General features: G+C 37.1%; 1 pseudogene; it reads left to right on the forward strand.

The window, feature by feature from the left end:
- Window positions 1-523: 523 nt before the first annotated feature.
- LOC121453649 lies at window positions 524-1,147 on the forward strand (annotated as a pseudogene).
- Window positions 1,148-6,524: the final 5,377 nt, after the last annotated feature.

Below are 6,524 nucleotides of genomic sequence, written 5' to 3' on the forward strand. Positions count from 1 at the left end.
TAGACTGAACTCAGTGGCTCTAAGGCCATCAGTCTTTACTTGTGTACAGGGACTGATTTGGGTGATTGCAGAGGTTTGACCCTGTGGTGGGCTCTTGTTGAACCTGGGACTTTAACACAACATGGGCAGGGAAGAAGACAGAGATCTGCTGCTGACTCCTGAGGTAAGGACTTCTGCCTAAGTTTAAAGTTCACTGAATATGTTTCATACATATGGATTAATTACAAGAAGAACTATCAAAATTGAACCTTAATCTTTTAATAAAGTAAATATTGAGAATATTTGAGGGAGTCTATTTTTAAGACTAAAATCTAGCCATCAGGGATAAGACTAAAGAGAACCTATATATATATATATATATATATATATATATATATATATATATCAATAAAAACCCCCAAAAACTGATTACATCATATTGGCAACCTCTTCGGGGATGTTGTTAGTTCTGCATATAAAACACCAAAATCTGATTCTCACTTGTTTTATTTTATGTAAAACTGATCCATATAGAGTTCGGGCCATGCAGCAATGGCGTCATGGTGGGAGTTGAGGTTCTGGGAAATTGCAGAGGCCTGAAAAGAGCTCAGCGCAGGAAGCATCTGATTAGTGAATGATTCACCATTTAGGACCTGGTTAGAGCCTGTGGATAATCCTGTGAATTGAATTCATCTGTTTGTAGCTGAGATTCGCCACCCTAAGTTTTTTCCTCTCTCGCCATTTCTGATAGCCCGTAGCTCACTGGGTGTGACTGCCAGCGCTGACCAGTATGCTGCGGCGGAAACCAACACGCTTGGAGCTCAAGCTCGATGACATTGATGAGTTTGAGAGCATTCAGAAGGACTTGGAGACATGCAAGAAACAGAAGGAAGATGTGGAAGGTGTAGGAACCAGTGATGGAGAAGGGGCCACTGGGCTTAGCAGTGACCCCAAAAGCCGGGAATAAATGATTAATGATCGAATTGGTTATAAACCCCAACCTAAGCCCAACAACCGCACATCTCAGTTTGGAAACTTGGAGTTTTAGAGATGAATTCTGCATGCCAGACCTCTGGAATGAAATAAAATGATGTCAGAAGTACAACAGATTTAGAGAATTAAGTGTGTACAACCAAGAATGTTTTCTGTCTCCTACAGAGAGGAATAATGTCTGTATGAAATTACTGCTGTTCAACTTTCCTGATAAGCTAGAGGCCAAATTCTGGCTTATTTCTGGAAAGTTGAACTGTGGAAAATTTACTTGATTTTTGTTTTTAAAATTAAATATGTTTTTGGAAAAATGCGAGACATCCCTAAAAGTAGTAGCAATGAAGTTCCCAGTTCTGAGAGGCAAACGCTGCCAGAGGTGATGTCATCCTCCTTGTCTTTACAAAAGGACCCCGAACCCGCAGTTGATCCCCGAACTTTCACTTCACCCGTTTATTCAGTATTTGGTGACTGCTGACCATCCTGCAAGCAACAGATATTCCAGATGAGCGTGTTTCATGCCTATAACCTAGCACTGGGAAGGCTGAGGTAGGAGTCTCATGAGTTGGAGGCTAGTCTGGGCAACAGAGTAAAATCTTGTCTCAGAATGTCTAAAACAAACCAAACCAAGACAAAGACTCCGACCCTCATGGAGATTGGATTCTAATGAACAAACAAAACGAAGAGTCAGATTCATTTACAGAAAGACTTTATACAGCGAGGGAAACACGGACATTTCCAACAGCACGGGCCACTCTAATTCTTCTTCCTTTGGGACGCGTCTGAGGATCTGTGCAGCAGGAACCCATCTGAGCTCTGGATACTTTTGAACCATGCCCCATTTTACCATAAAATTTAGGGACAGAAGTACTGGCTGGGGAAGCCAGAACATCTGGAATCAAGTTTGAAAGAGACTCATTAGCTGGGTTTTACCCAGGCTTTTGGATAGTTCCTGAGTGATATAAATAGGAAGGTAGAGATAAAAGGGAATTGTGTAGCTTCCTCTTCCTGCTCCACACTTTTTACAAAACCTTTATTCCAGTTTTATTGTTGACCCCTAAGTCCTGTTATCTTACTGTTTTAAAAAAACAATAAAACCCAAGACACAGGCTATAAAAAAAAAAAACTGATCCATATACTCTATTGCTCTGAAATCTTTTCAAATAATGAGTTGATTATTTATTTTAAAAAATTTAAGTTAAATTAGTATTATGTAAATTTCTTCCTTCACTTCTTCTTCATTCAAGCCCTCCCATGTTCCCTTTTATTACTTCTCTTCTTTTTCTTTATTTGTTGACAAACATGTCAACACACACGTACACACACAAACACACATGTCTAAATGAATAAATATATTATACTCAATTCATTTATTGCTATTGTATGCATATGATTTCAGGGTTGACCACTTGTTACTTGGTAATCTTATTTGGCATTTATATAGAACCATTTGTTTTTATAACTAGAAAGTATGGTAAGATGGTCCTATTTAGCAATAAGTCGTTGTATATAATCTCAACTTGCCCTCTTTACATGGCTCACAGTCACAAATTGCAAAGTATTCCCATGTATGTTTGTGGAACAGTGTGAGCATATGAGTGCGTGGGGGTAATATTTCTGTATAAATATGTGAATCTTCAAGTGTGTGTGTTCACAGTAGATATATGGGAACTACAGTCACCACATTTGAGTTGCTATTTGAGCTCAGAAAGGAGCCCAATCCCATTGCTTTGTAGTTTGGAAGACATCATAATACACAAAAGTTTGAGTAGTTAGACTGGTTTGTATGGCATATTGCAATGTGGAATGAGAGAAGGGAATCTCTAGCAATCATTGCTACATCTCTTGGATGAGATCCTCTTGTTCTTGTTTTGACAAGGACAGGTAGGTTAAGAGAGTTCTCCAAACAACAATTCCATTGAAATAAAGATATCTTAGATGGAGATTATAACAACAGAGCTGGAAGAGGTCTACTAAAATATTTTTGCTCCTTCTCAAGGAAAAGTCTTCATATAACAGATGGAGACCACAACAGAAAGTCATAACCAATCAATATGGAGAGTGTGGAGCCCAGTCTCAACGGATACATTCACAAAACACTACCATACTTAAGGCTCATGGAACATTGCTGAAGAAGAGGTAGAAAGGTTTCAAGAGCCAGACAAAGATGACACCAATCAACATGCCAAAGTAGATAGGGAAAAACCCATTGGCCTCAACCATACACAAAGAGCTACAGGCAACTCTATAAACCTGGGAGCTGGAGATGTAGCTCTTTCCAGGGAAGAACAGACTTATAGGTTGTCAGTTGCCAAAATTCAGCTTGAAAACACGTGCAAGTAACATTATACAGACCCAACAGGAATATATATGTATGTAAAAATGCATATATACCTACATTAACAATTAATGAAAAAAGAGGAATGAATTTGAAAGAGATGTGTTTATGGGAAGGTTTGGGGGGAAGTATAGGAAGGAAAAAATGTTATAATTAAAGTACATTAACAAAATAAACAAACTTAAAATAATTTAATATATACATTTTAGAAAAGAATGTAAAACTGGTGAAAATTTTGATAACATATTTTATGCTTGATAAGGAATGGAACTATCTTATATACACAAATTTTTTGATACATATATCTGTGTCTAAAAAATACAGTCAGAAGAAATGTTCTTACAAGTATGAGACAAATTCTCTGGGAAATTTCAAAACATCAATCTACCTATACCTATAGATTGCCAATTGGCAAACAGTCACCCCTGAAAAATATACAAGTAATATTATATACACCCAACAAGTTATATTTAGCAATATGTATATGTATGTATCGTCATACAAAGGCAATAAATAAAAAAGAGGAATGAATGGGAAAGGTGGGAGTTGAATCTCAGTGGAAACATCATTTAATATAAATTTATTTTAATAGCTGGAGCATTATACTTAAAGTGCTGTTCTGAGTGGAAAAGGGTCACTTATAATTATAGTACTTCATGACTTTTGTGGGAAAAGTTTTGTGAAATGATGTTTTCCAATTTGGAGATTAAATTAAGGTCCTCTTTTCAAACACCTACATGGTTTTCTCTTTCTCTTATACCTGGCAGCACCTACAATTGTAGTGTGTATATTCTAAGACCAACTGGTAGAATTTGTGTTTGTTTTTCTTTTGTCAAAATGCTGGTTTTATTTGTAACATCAATATGAGAAAGTAAATTGATCTTTCCCTGCTTCAACTCCATAGGAGCAAGAAGTTCTTTAAGTAATTTGTTTTTATTTACAATTCTACCCGGTTTTTATGGTTTCTTAGCTTTTTAAACTTGAACTTTTCTGAGACTTGATTTTCTCATCTGCAGATGAGGTAATTGAGTGCACTAGTCTCTAAAACCACACTTAATAGTTAAAATAAGTTAGACATAGAAATTAAGGTTGTGGAAAGTAGGACAATGAGAATCATTCATGTTTTAGTCGGGATAACAACAGCAGACCTTGTGCTTCAGAGATTGTAGGGACAAAGTAAAGAGAGCACATCTGAGCTCCAAGGCCAGTGTAGCCATCATTACATAATGTTCCCTTGGTGCCAGGTGCGTGCACTGTTTGTGAGGAATTGCACATTTCAAACTCTATGTAGAACTCAGAGTTCTTGAAATTTTGTGGTCTAAAAAATAAATTAGAATATACTGTTGATTCCAGAATCCTCCTGTGTTCCTACTCTTCCTAGAATGAGCTAATAACCTCTATTTCTTCTTTTATTTTGAAAGCAGATTCACAAATACTAAGACCTATCAATCAAGATGACTCCTGACCAAGTATGATGTTTCCTTTACAACTGTACTTCTCACAGAAGGATGCTCAGCTTCATCCTCCTTCCTCCAGCCTTTGAGAATGAAAAATGCACCATTTCCTACTGGTGAATTAGCAAAGATCTCTGACTACATTTCTGTGTAGATCTCAGAGTCCATGGTTAAATACCAGTTTTAAATTTCAATCTCACAAACAACAGGGCTTTGGAAAAAGCTTGTTGGATCTTTTGAGTACTTCAGTCAAAGTGTAATTTCTATCTGATAGAGAATGCAACCTTTCTGTGGCTTGAACTTTTTTCAATATTTCAAAAAAATGTTTCAGCTGAGATTATATTTTGTTTTCTGTATCTCTGCCAGAAAACCACGAGGTGCTCATGATACTTTGATATCAGTTACTATGTCCTCCCAAACAATACTGTATGAAAAGAATACTCTGCAATTGCATGCTTCCTCTAAGCATATGGTGTTCTTACCCAAACAAGACCCTCTTTTATCCAGGAAGAGAAAGTTAACTCAGTATCAATTCTCCAAACCCAAGCAGAAAGTGATACTTTCTGTGTATTTTAATGGAGAGTCAGTAAGCAATGTTGTTTACCATCTCCACCTAGGTATTTTAAGGAATGTGTATATAAAATAAATGCAGCTGGATTTAAAATAAAAAGTATGCCTTTGAGTCTCTGACAGTAATCTTGAAATGAAGCTTAAAAAAAGCAGAATAATTCATTGTTGGTTCAGTATGTATAGTCACCAGCAATCTCCCTTTACTTGGGATCTGCATTGTGACTCAAAATTTTATGTAATACAGTTTAGCTTTCACACAGAGGAGCAATTTGTTCATATATAAATCATCTTGAAAATGTCATTTTTTGGCAATGTAATGACTTACTTTTTAGTTTTTTCATTATATTTAGTTTGAGAAGATAGGCAGAAGTAAATACTGCTGTGGGACAATGGTCTGTACCCTGTCATTTGTATTTTAAATAAATGCTAGTTGGCCCGTAGCGAGGCATAAAGTATAGGCAGAACAACCAGGCAGGAAGTAGAAGCAGGGCAATAAGGATTCTGGGAAGAGGGAAATTTCAGTCTGTAGTCATCACCCAGACACAGGAAGAGCAAGATGTGACTGCCTTGTTGAAAAAGGTACCAAGCTACATGGCTAACACATACAAGAATTATGGGCTAATATAAGTTATAAGAGTTAATAAGAAGCCTGAGATACTAGGTCAATCAGTTTATAATTAATGTAGACCTCTGTGTGATTTCTTTGGTAGTTAACGACTGCTGAAAGTGGGCAGGGAAGAAAACTCAGACAACAGAATGGTGTGCCAACAGGGGAATGACCAAATTCACTTAAAAGCCTGAGAGAGCTTGAAAAGTTATTCTAGATAGAAAAGAACAGAGTTAAGCATGGCTTCTTCATAGCAGCACTTTCTCAGGTGGGCTCTGCTTGCTAGAAGCAAGTGCCCTCCTTTAAGAGAGGCTCCCTGACTCAGCTTTAGTTGCAAAACCTTGCAGCTCTTTTAAGATGGAGTGCTACAAAACACTTAATTGGTGTTGATAAAAGCGGACTGCATACTTTTTGGTGGTGGCAGGGACTTTGAAACACCATAGAGTTGTGACAATAAACATGGCTCCAGTCAATACTTCTGCCATGAGCCTAAACTCTCAGAAAAAAAACTAAAGAATGGGCTGGATCCAACTTTCAAAGCCACAGCTTTAATCATAGCCATATCTCTTAGCAAATTAAGGACTCATGT

This window comes from Microtus oregoni, unplaced genomic scaffold (genome assembly GCF_018167655.1).
Source record: "Microtus oregoni isolate MIOR12 unplaced genomic scaffold, Mior012 000011F_ref0000422, whole genome shotgun sequence".
NCBI classification, from domain to species: Eukaryota; Metazoa; Chordata; class Mammalia; order Rodentia; family Cricetidae; genus Microtus; species Microtus oregoni.